Source organism: Lissotriton vulgaris, chromosome 12 (genome assembly GCF_964263255.1).
Source record: "Lissotriton vulgaris chromosome 12, aLisVul1.2, whole genome shotgun sequence".
Taxonomy (NCBI): Eukaryota; Metazoa; Chordata; class Amphibia; order Caudata; family Salamandridae; genus Lissotriton; species Lissotriton vulgaris.
In genome coordinates this window covers 147,898,933-147,911,706 of record NC_141700.1, presented here as the reverse complement: position 1 = coordinate 147,911,706, position 12,774 = coordinate 147,898,933, and positions in this window count along the sequence as shown.

Sequence of the window (12,774 nt, the reverse complement as noted above, 5' to 3'; positions counted from 1 at the left end):
GAAATGATCGCTGAATACGCAGTCATGAGTTTTAAAATTTGTTATGAGGGGTGAAGCCCTAGTTGCCAGAATAATAAAATCTATACAACTAGAGGCTTCTCTACCATTGAAAGTTGGACTTAAGGGAACAATGGGAGATAACAGTTAGTTTGCGAAGGCCAGTTGAAGGAGCAAAATCGACTCGTTCAAACACGCACCAATACACGAGTGGGAAAAATTAGTGATATTATTTTCCTGCTCGTCTAAGAGGCCGCATGTTATATTATCATTTCTTTCACAAAGAGATAAATTAAAGTCACCACCACAAACAATGATGGGATTATTCCCGTGATGGTTATTGTTAAAGTCTAGAAGGAAATATCGAATTACCTTCAGCGTTGCTATTAACTGGGATTGTTGTAAGTTATTATAGAAATTAACTAGCACAATTTATCAGTGTCTATTGAGATTATTTAGTAATTCTCCTTGTTTTTTAGGGTACTAATTACTCTCACCTGTATTAGGTTTGAGATATAAACCACTAGCCCACCTTTTGCGTGCCCTGATGTAGATGAAGTTGCAGGTGAAAAGAATGTTTTATAACCATTTAGATGGATTGGTAGTACGGCCCTCGTCTCTTGTAGATACAGGATGCCAAACGTCCGCACAAATGTGAGCCAATCTCCTTGGTTGATCTTAGAGCGGAGGCCAGCAATATTCCAAAATATAATGGTGAGGGGGACCCCTTTTGGAGAGTTAGTATCAGGCGGTAAGTCTACAGTAGAGCCTCCAAGTTCCTTTAGACTCGTACTACCCGTTAAGGAAGCCAAAGCTAAGTCTAAGTCATTTATTATTGGTGCACACTGTGAAAGTGATTTGTTGCCGTGATTAGCCTCGGGAGATTCTTGCTCCTGTTCGAATAGGAACAAGCTAGGATTAGAGGAGAGAGTCAGAGGATTTACTGCACGAACTACTACCAAAGGTGGAATACAAGCAGGAGTGACTGATCCATCCCTGCTATTTCCCTCAGCTATATGAGGAACAGACCTCGATGCACAAGTTGGTCAGTCCACCTCCTCTAGAAGTGATAGGAGATCAAATCTGTTAGAGGTTATAACAGAGCTGTTTGCTTTCGCACTAGGCTTGGGGACAGGTTTATAGAAGAAACCAAGAGGAAGGGACACAATTGCTGTTGGTATTGCAGGAAATTCCTCTTTGGGGGTTAAAAGAGAGCGAACCATTCTGGGCGCCCTAAAGTTTATAACGATGCAGTCGCCCTGTATAGATCCTAGTGAGGGACCCACCCACCCCACTCTTTGGGCCATCAGAATTTGATTTATATGCTGAGGGTTGAAGTGCTTTTATTTCATCAGCCAGTCCACTACTTTATTACGAAGGGAAAACCAAGATTCGGCCTGTCCCTGTTTTAAAGGTGGAACCCCTGTTAAAATCAACACATAGGGACAGGATGCAGGTGGCAAGTTTAGGTTATCTGTGTTAGGTTGAGCAATAGAATTGGTGGAGTTAAGATTATGATTATCCCGCCCTTGATTTCGCATATTCTCCACCCTAGCAGTGACCTTTAATGTGCAATCCTCTACTACGGGATTTTATAGAGTTTCTAGGTGCGGCTCCTTTAAGGAGCCATACTTGGGCTCTTGGGTGGATTGTCTACAAAGAACCTTTTACGATAGGGAAGAATTCGTACTAATGAGGGTCGTTTTTGAGATTTCCAGTCGAGCACTAATTGAGTCTACATTCTCCTTCAGTTGTTCTAACTTATTCTCAATACGGGCAAATCTTTCGTCAAGAAATGTGGTCATCTGGATTGTCATGTCTCTAAACTTTACTTCTAAGATGTCTTTCATAAGATCTTCCATATGCACCCTTAGGCCTTGTAAGGCGTCTTTAGAATTTATAGTAGGGGTACCTAACTGCGATTCAGAGTGTCTTGAAGCTTCCTCTGTTTGGGTTTGTATTGAAGCTGTTCCCATAGAACTAGGGCCATGACAAACTTTTTCCCTTCCATCATTACCCTGCTTGTCTCCCTTCTGTTTCGTTCTTATTGCCCGCCCTTTCATTTGCTTGGTTTGTTTCCGAGTTTGGGGCCCTTTCCCTCCGGAGGTAAAGTTATCAATCTCCCTCTCCTGTGTATTAGGAGGTAGAGATTGGGTAATCAGGGGGGAGGGAGGTGTTTGGGCGATGTTTATCTTTGGGGTTAGTGGTCTAGTAAGTTCTTCCTCCCTAGTCAGCGGAAACTGTAGGGGGTCGAGTGAGAGCCTACGCTCAGTTAGTTGAATCTCATGGTTGAGAAGGGATTCGGCTCTCACCAGAAAAGCGTCCAAAGTGCCCACGGTACTCTTTCGTTTCTCCATCACTTTTAATTCTTATCACAGAAATTCACAGTTGGTAAGGGGTAAGTAGGCAGGCTTAGGAATAATGATAATAAGTAACTACTATTATCAGAACAAAAAGAAAAGAAAGACGAAATAACTCTTTTAGCAATGGAGCTCGTGCTGAGGGGGACCAACATCGGAAAGTCCGTACCGCCAAAGTTCTTACCAGTCCTCAAAATTTTGCAGCTCGAGGCGAACAGTCAAGGGACAGGGCCCTGCCCCTGTCTGCCCCTGATGGCCACAGACGGCCCGCCCTTTGCTTAGGCTTAGCCCGGCGCCTGCCCGCGCGCATCCTGCGCTGCGGGGAGAACTGGACGGATAAGTCCTTCCGGGTACAGGTGGGAGGGGCAAGTTGTCAGCTGGTAGCCCGGCTGGTTCCTGGCTCTCGTAGTTTCGCTCGCGGTACCCCACAAGCACACAGTCCGTGCGAAGCATCTCCCGCAAAGCGGGAAACGCGAGGAGTTTTTGAAGTCCCCGGTTACAGGGGGGAGGGGCAAGTTGTCAGCTGGTAGCCCCGCTGGTTCCTGGCTCTCGTAGTTTCGCTCGCGGCACCCCACAGGCACACAGTCCGTGTGAAGTGTCTACCAGTAAATCAAATATGCCAATCATGGATAATCAATTACAAATACCATCTACACAGGGAGCACTTGCACTGGTCAGCATTGGTAAAGTGCCCAGAATTCTAAAACCAGCAAAAGCAAAATGCAGCACACAGTGAAAACAGGATGTCAGAAGCAAAAAAGATGGGAAAAACACACCAAAGATGCCAGGCCTAACAGGTTGGTATCATTACATTTTGTCTATTCACTTCTAGGTTTTGGATAGGCAATGTAGTGGCCAGATTTAACACTAACTCCTTCATGGAAAATGATAGCAGTACTAGTGTATGTTTTACCCGAAATAAATATTTGTCCTGCTTTGATGTTAGTAGTCTCAGTTTCTAATTTAGTTCCATCTGCTCTGCAGAGTTGTAAAATTAAAATAACATACTTGCCACTTCTTGCTACACATAAAGTTGACACAAGATCTGATCGAAAGTTTGGGCATACCTTGTTTTGTGAAGCTTGTCTCACCCTTCTGTCAATAGTCGCACTTTTGCAGTCTGGTAATGTTAAATAAATAAAACACTCTGAATCTATTTGTGTAGTTGATGTGTATGAGCAATCTTCAGATTCATGGCTCCATGAATAAGTAAGCCCAAATAAGTCATCACTAGGTATTTACTCCTCTTCTAAGGCAGCAAACATTTCCATTAAAAACTCCTTTGCATCCTCTTGAGAGTTTGTACTAAACTGTTCAGATCCACTACATAAATCTACAAGATCTCAAATGTGTGACGTGCAATGTGTTTTAGTTCTGTCACTACGCAGATGTTGCAATTTCTGTTGAATTTCATCTACAATACAACGTAATGCAAACAGTACATTTAAGAGAACATTAGCATAGAAGTTGACACTAGAGAGGTTTGACAACTGGTAACCAACAATATCTTCTTCAATTTCAATTTTTTGTTTCCTATCAACTTCCTTTTTCTCTTACACTTCTTTCTTTGAAACAACATCACTTCACTGCTTTCAAAGTTTCTGCTTTGGACAGATGGAGTGTTTTCATAAACTGGATACTGTCCTAAATGAGGAGCATAAAGACTTCATAATCTGTAATATTGTTTTTATACAACTTGGATCTTTATTTACCCTGCTGTCATCAAATGCAACTAGATACAAACCAGATACAGTCCTAATTCGCGACATGGCTACATATGATATACCTTCATTGAACACTGTACCTCAAATATTAATAAATGCTGCATCTACACTTGTGATTTATGAAAAGTGACAGCATATGCTAGAGAATCTGGGAACTGTTTCCGTCAAACATATAAATCTTCCACAAGCAAAAAACGTGCAGTTAGATTGTCCAGTTTGCTTCTAGTTGTCAGTCTGAGCAAATGAAATCAAAAGGTATTTCATCTCATTCCTATTAAGAAAATTAATAAAAATAAATAACTTCACCCATTGCACCATTAGCCAAACATTAAAAATTCGGAGCAAAATCACTCTATAGTATTTGCGTACAATTAAACATTTTTCCAATCCTGCAGTTTGTGAAACAGATTTCTCTAATGAATCTAGTTTGCCTGGTATCTTTTCATTTAGCGATACAGTGACATCCTGGTGTTCTATTTTATTGATTGATTTCAGTTGCACAATTTCTTCTTTCTCCAATTCCAGCAATTCATTGTTCAAAGATGCAGACGTCTCCAGAGTAGGTATTAGATACACAATATGTTTACCTTTTTGATTACATCTGAAAATTGGTTCTGCTGCTGTCTATATTGTTGGATACAGTTCTTTAATTAGATGACTTTCTAGAAAATGCCTGCCTTCTTTTGAAAGAATCATAAGCAGACTACAGGGGCTGTCCGACTACCCTGAACCAGGGACAGTAAGTAATTACACCTAACAAAAGGTTCAGGTGAAAACAAAATCACAATTAACATTTATACACTAAACATTAGAGTTACACACAAAATGAGGAAAAAAAGAAGAAGAAGCCTATATATACACACATTAACTCCATGGCTGCTATGCGTTTTCCCCATCTGTGCTGCAAATTGTTGTTTTACATTGTTTCATGACGAGCTGGGCTCGTCATGAGTGTACGAGGAGGCTACACCATGACGAGCCCAGCTCGTCATGAGTGTGGAAGGGGTTAAGAAGTTCTAACAAACCATTATAATTTATTATATACATATTCATCATAAAAAAAGTTCATAAGGGACAATAACGCTCAAGAAGAAGTTGGCAGAACAAAAAACATACAAATCACATGCCAAAATAGTGACTAACTGACAAACATTATTGTTACAAGAACAATTACAGCCACAAATAGCGTCGACGGCGTTTCAACCGCATGAAAACTACGCGGTCATCTTCAGGACAAGAATTATGAGCGTACAGGTTCTTTTTAAACAGCCAACCAATCGAAATGAAATTTGCAAGTGGACGAGATTTCAACCTTCAGAAATTGCAAGTTTGGAGCACTCCAATGATTGAGAGCCCCAATATTCAATATTGTGTAAACATAGCTCGAATTGCCGAAACATTAATTATGCCTGTCAGTCTGCTCAATAAATCAGCAGCCGAAGTTGTAGGTGACCGATATCAGCTCTGCCAATCCACCCAAAAGCTACTCTTTCATGCGGTTGAAACGCCGTCTATGCTATTTGTGGCTGTAATTGTTCTTGTAACAATAATGTTTGTCTGTTAGCCACTAGTTTGGCATGTGATTTGTATGTTTTTTGTTCTGCCAACTTCTTCTTGAGCGTTATTGTCCCTTATGAACTTTTTTATGATGAATATGTATATAATAAATTATAATGGTTTGTGAAAACTTCTTAATGTGTGTATATATAGGCTTCTTCTTCTTTTTTTCCTCATTTTGTGTGTAACTCTAATGTTTAGCGTATAAATGTTAATTGTGATTTTGTTTTCACCAGAACCTTTCTTTTGAAAGAACACCTACACTAATATCCCAATATAGATCTAAACAAATATTCACATTTCCAGTGCTTCGCAAAGAATTCCTAGTTTCATCATGTAGCAGTGTTTTAAACACAGGCTGGCCCTTCACAGGGGTAAGTTGCAGAAGATCTCCACAAACAATCAGATGTTTTCCTCCAAATAGGAATGTTCTCAAAACTTTTTTCATCCTCATATGCACAAACGTGAGCATTACATTTGAGACCATGCTCACCTCATCGATGATTAAAACTTTCAACTTTTTTGACACTCAACACTTCATGACAAGCTTCACTGGATAACTTTTGGTATTCCAATTTGTTGTTATGTTCCACAGGTAGCAATAGAAGTCGATATAAAGTAATACTTTTGATATTGTGTGCAGCTAATCCAGTATGTGTTGGAACCACACATGATAAATTACAGTCTGTAGTTTTCTGTAGAAAAGCAGTAAGAACTTGAAATAAGAAACTTTCACCAGTACCAATTCGACCGCTCACATATAACAGTGTAGGCTTAAATGTTGAACACTCCAAACTCCTTCTTGTCATGAAGCAAACCATGCTCAACTGTAGTTTTCACTTCCATATATATATGTACATTTGCTCATCATTTAGTTGTCCAACTAAATCTATCACATCAATTGTTTCCTGTCTTGCTTGCTCCATGGAAGCCCCCACCTCATTCATGACAGTAGGAGCCTCATTTTGAATTATTGGTTTTCCAAGTGGGTCTTGAATTTGTGGAACTAAACTTTGGCTGCTTTGTGAACTCTCCTTAGCTACCTCAAAAGCAATTGTTTCTCCCTGCTTAGTGTCATCATGCAACATTTTCAAGTATTTTGGAAATACTGAGCACTCAGTGCTATCCTTTACATCATTGAAAGAGTCTTCATAGTAGTCAAAGTCTCCCAGTAATTCTATTCCAAAACACCAAGGTTTAAAAAGATGCAAAAGTGCCAAATAGAAAAAATCTAATTTCTGAGTATTCTGGCAACTCAGTCTTCTATGATTAAATAGATTGGCCTTGCTATGTCGTACTAACGCTACTTCAAATTTTCATCTATATTTTATGTTACATTGTTTCTACATGTGTAGTACTGGAGTACTTCATATAGGCAGGCATCTTCTAGATGCACACTCCTTTTCAGATAGTGAGGGGTCCATTAGGATGGCGGGCGGGCTTTGGCCGCCCGCCACCCTAACGGAGAAGTGGACCTCCCGCTAACAGTGCGGGGGTCCCGACATAGGCATTAGGATGCGCCCGCCATGCAGGCGGGCGCATCCTGTATGTTTACCATTGCAGCGGGCGGAGCAGAATTCTCCGCCCGCCGCAATGGTAAAATGCATGTTGTGCTTTTCAAAGGGCAACATGACAGGCACCACGCGGTGCCTGCCATGTTGCACTTTGAAATGCGGGGGGTACCATAGGTACCCCCCATGTGCACCCCCCCAAGCCACGGACTCCCAGGGGGCCCGCAACGGGCCCCCGCAGGGAGTCTACGCATGCCTTTCCGTGGCGGCATTGCCGCCACGGAAAGGCATTGTCCACAGCCCATTGTAATATGGCGGGCGGTGTCTAACAGACACCGCCACCATGTTGCTGGTTTTCCGCCCCGGCCGTAAGGCGACCGGGGCGGAAAACATGCCGGCGGTGTTTGTCACCGCTGCAGTCCCTCCCGCCATACTAATATGGCGGAGGGGAATTGGGCTGATGATGTCGGGCGGATTTCCTCCGCCAGGCTGGCGGTAGCCACCGCCAGCCTGGCGGAGGAAATCCGCCCGACATCATAATGGACCTTTAAGTATCCAACATGTTTGTTTTTGCAATGTCTGTACAATCTAGCTCAAACTCTGCAAGATAATCAATTTCTGGGAAAGACTTCAAAACTCAGTTTAGACTTGATGCTAGGCCTGGACTCACCCAAACAATTCCTTGCGACATAGAATATAAAGTAGCAGAACTCAACCAATCACAGAATTCATAGGAATTAATTTCCCTATGCGAAAGCATCTTCAAACTGAAGTAGTACAATTGTTTTGTTAGAGACTTTTCAGTAGAAATCTCTTCCCACACATCTCTTTCTTCTCAAATGTTGTTATCTATGATGTAATAGAGCAAGCACAAGCTATAGAGTTGTCTGCCACAAATTGAAAATCTATATTGACATTCCATATTTTCAAAATCACAGGATTGTAGTCATTAATATATTTCAAAGTCTCTGTTCTCTGTGTATCTTTTACTGCAGACATAAAACTGTTCACTCTTCCTTTTGACATAACAGGTCTTGGAAATCCTAAAAAACATTTTGTGTAAAATCTTCTTTTTGCTCTGTACTGACGCCGCCAGTACGTATCACATTTATGTAATTAACAACGTAGTACTTGCTGCTTTAGACCTTTTCCCCTTGTTCCGTTAGGAATACTACAGGTAACATACTCCTCTATGAAAAAAAGTACACTCATTTGTGTCTGTTTCAAATTTAGAAGCATCTTTTACCCACAACAGCAAGCGAATATGAGGAGCACCCGTTGCTTGGTATTCTTTTCGCCAGCAGAAATCAGTAACTTCTTGATGAGGTGAATTTTGTTTGGTTGCAGGTGAATTCTAGCATGCCTTGAAATCTGTTGTTAAAATACCTACAAACATTTTCAGGATCAAAAGGGCAAAGTTATCCTTGCATCTTGGGTTCAATACCTTTAATTTTAGAGTTTGGTTGTCTCAAAAGTCTTGTAAGTCATCCCATGCATATCCTGCACAACTCAGGGTTACAAACTACGTTGGTGCACCCAAATTTTGCAACATACACTTCAGCTTACCATGACAACAATACCTATACTTATTGGTTCCATACTGGCATGACATCAAGTTTATCAAATTGTACTCCAGCTGCTCACCTTTTCCATGAATTTTGCCAACAAAGACTTTTGCAGACATGTTTTGTAGATTAACTCCTGACTTAAGAATATGATTAACAGCATATGAAAGTCCAGACAAATCACTTTCAAATAAGAGATGAAATTCTTATGGAATCCTTTGACTAAATCTAGGGTCCTCTGAAAAGAATCTTGTTGACCTATACTCAGCTGCCTGTATTTGCCCAGGGCAGTCATCATACCGCCTGCCCACTCCAGTTGGAAGTATCTGAGGAAAACTTGAAGCCTATAAACATTTCTTCCACACACTCATTGGATCTCCTTTGGCTTGTTTAATCAGGTATAGTTCAATAGCATCCCTATAACCTCTTTTGAATGCAGTTAATGAATACTATAGTGGTAATATTTCTTCAGATTCACTTGTATCCACTTTTTCAAATTGTCCACTTGAAGACAACGTCGGCCTCCATACAACTACTATTTGTGACAGCATCTACGTCTTTATAGTCCACATTATTCTCTTTTAGGTAGAAAGTAGCTTTCTTCACCTTCTTCACATCCACTAGTTTCTGGCAGATTGCTGATTTTTTTGGAGGGCACACCGTTTATTAGAATCACAGGCGGTTCTTCCAAGTCTCGCTCTATACCCACAGCATAGCAATACTTGCAGATGATCTGACATTTTGACAAATCAAAATGTTCTTCCGTAAATAAATACACTGCAAATTCTAGCCACTGTTTTGTTCTTCAGTTTTTAACAACCCATCAACTTTTTTAAATTGGCCTTTGTAGTGAGTGCAGCAACAACAAATACAAACATAGGGGCCGATTAGGATTGCGGTGATTCCGCATCCTCCGGGCCGGCGGAAGCCACCGCCAGCCCGGAGGATGCAGAATGACCGCAGCAGTGCCTCCAAGACCCCCGCCAGATTAGGATGGCTGGGGGGTCATCGGCGGATGGGAAAACCATCCGCCGTTTTTCCGCCGCGGTGGCCTTCCGACCGTGGCGGAAAAGCTCTAATATGGTGGCGGTGTCTATCAGACACCGCCAGCCATATTAGGATGGGGCAGGAAACATGCTTTTCCACGGCCGCTTTTCCGCCTATGGTACCCCCCTGCATTTACATGAACAAAGCGGCAGGCACAGCGCGGTGCCTGCCGCTTTGTGCATGTAAATGCAATACATGCATTTTTAACCTTGCGGCGGGTGCTGCTTCAAGCAGCACCCGCCGCAAGGTTAAAGATACGGGATGTGACTGCCAGGGTGGCGGTCACATCCTAATTTGCATGGAGGGACCGCCGCTGCCCATGCGGACGGTCCCTCTACCTCGGGGGTGGCAGACGGACGCAGGTCCGTCCTCCATCCTAATGACCCCCAAAGTTTGGTTTCTCTGTAGAAACTGCATTGAATGTTGCTATTTCTCAAGCAAAGTTATCAGTACTAATATGTATGTTCTGTTCCTCTACACCTGAACATACCAACTCCTCATTTTGCCCAGACTGCACATCAGGACCAAAGAAATGTAACTGAATATCCTCACAAAATTGTCAACCTCTGATACTGTATCATACAAAAGTGCTTTTTTCATTTCTCCTAACCACAATGCAGGACTTTTTACATAGTAAAGCCTTCTAACTGAATTTCACATTTTGAATGATGAACAGCCAACATTAGAAAATTATTAAAGGTGTTTGTGTACACTTTCCTGCTCCATGACAATGAGTGCCCTTGTAAATTTGTGTATTATCCCACTTTGCATAGATCTAATCCTTGCAACCTTGCAATTTTCCACTTCACACTGAAGGAGCCGGGTTCCACGTTCTAGATCAGATGCCGAAACCCCCCTGTCAACATTTTCAGGTGTATTAACCCTCTCCTGACAAACATTTCTAAACCTGTAGGCAGGGTTACTTGGAATTATGAGGCAGGTGAGGACCAAATTACGTGACAGGCTTGACTAAATTGTGTGGGAAGAAAATGTAAATAATGTTATGAAGCGTATTTTGGGATAGTATGGCTTCATTATTTTTACACACAGTAACACTGAGGAAAGATTTCACCCCATCAGTACCAGTTTATAACCAAAATACGGCAATTATCAGAAATATGTCTAGTCAACCTTTGTGAAGGGCCTTCCACTCTGCAGGAATATGTGCTGCCACATTAGAAGCTCACCTAGCCCTGGCCGGGAGCAACAGGGGTCCCTTAAAACTCTGGCGGTCTTGTGCAGAGTTAAGCAGTTTTCCCATGCTGCTTTCCTCTCACCCCCTCCCTTCCATCCCTCTCTCCTCTGATCTCTCAAACCTGGATCCCTCTTTCACTTTGCAGGCCATTTTCTTTCACCTCTTTTTACGTTTGAACTCTCCGCAAGCAACCTCTCACTTTACCTTAAATCAGCTCTTGCCATTCTGTCTTTTCACTGCCCTCATCTCTAACACACTCACATTTATCTCATGGCCTCTCTGGTCCTGTCACCTCCTGTGCCCTTCAGCACTTCTCATTCACCTAAAGTCTCTCCATTCAAATTTTTGTCTATTTGTATCTTACACCTAACAAGTCCCCCCCATTCATCTTTCACATCTCTCCTCTGTTCCTCCACATCTTCTTGAACCAACAACCCTCTCCACTGTTACCTCAGCACCAGTGCCTAATTTGAGCAGGCGGTTTCCGGTGCTCCGCTCTAGCACCTAACTGTGTTCACTGGCACTATGACAGTCTTCTACATGGTGGCTCTGTTTGTGTAATTTAGAGATGAGCAGAACAGCTGTTTAATAATTCAATATACATTAAAACCGAGAAACTCCTGACACCCATGACAGTCTGATAGCTTTGGGGGCTTGAAATAGTCTGAATAGTCAAACTTGTACAAGTGTTATGGTTGGTAGTTGCATAGGTATTGTCATTGGCCCCGCAGGCCAGGCAATGGGTCGGTGGTTAAAATGGCAGTGGCTACTGGTGAGTACACTGGCACAATCCAAAGGCAGATACAGTTCATCTGCATCTAAATCTGCATATTAATCAAACTCCAGCTCTGGTCCAGGCAGCACAACAAGTTTTGATTCCAGAGCAAGAGTGGGCAAAAAGCCTGTATTCATGGCTCTGCCAATGCCGCAGGTTAACAAGTGGTTCGCTAAGCCTACATACTCAGTGTTTTAAACATTTTACGACTTCAGCACATCCACAGGACCAAATTCTCATGACTTGGAGTGCCGAGATGCAATGGGTCTTGCATATAATGGTTTTATTAGATAAATTATTCTTATAATAGAAATTTACAAAAGTGAAAAATACTGTGTACAGAAAAAAACCTTTTAAGATGTATGAATGTTTTTTTTGTTCTTGGTTAATTTCATTTGTGGTTGAACTGTGAAATTCTTAACTTCCTGGAGTTTTATTCACAGCTAGGTTTGATAGAACTGTTTAAATGTAAGGAATAGGCAGAGTGGGGGCCCAGGGTGTACTAGAACCAGAAAAAACACAAAGCCTCCGTAACCTGTTTACAAAAGCATGCAAATATGCAAATGGTCTTTAACGACCTGTGAAAAACTCGGGCCGTGCCGGAGATAAGACTCCAGACACTGCCCAGCCCATCCCACAGCTTCTCGAGCAGCACTGCAGCAGCCCAGGCAGTGACACAGACGGGAGGAGGGGGGCTGAAGCCCTTGTAGTGCTGGACAGAAGTGTGACTGGGAATGCGCAACGCCCTCTGTATCACTCAACCCCCCAGGGGGTCGCGCTCCACAGTTTGAAGACCCCTGTTCTAGATGAACTCTGGAACCCCTGGTCAATAGCTCTTTGTTGCCTGCTTGTAAGTGTGGTGGGGAAGAAAATCATTAGCTAATTATACATCACCATCACAATAGCCCATGTCTCTAAAGGAACACAGACTCTAGATTTAAAGTTTAGTAACTTTATTACAAAGCCAAGAAAAGTTGGACATACAAACACCTCAAGACGAGGGTCTAAAAATATATGGGCACTAACACAACGTCATATCTACG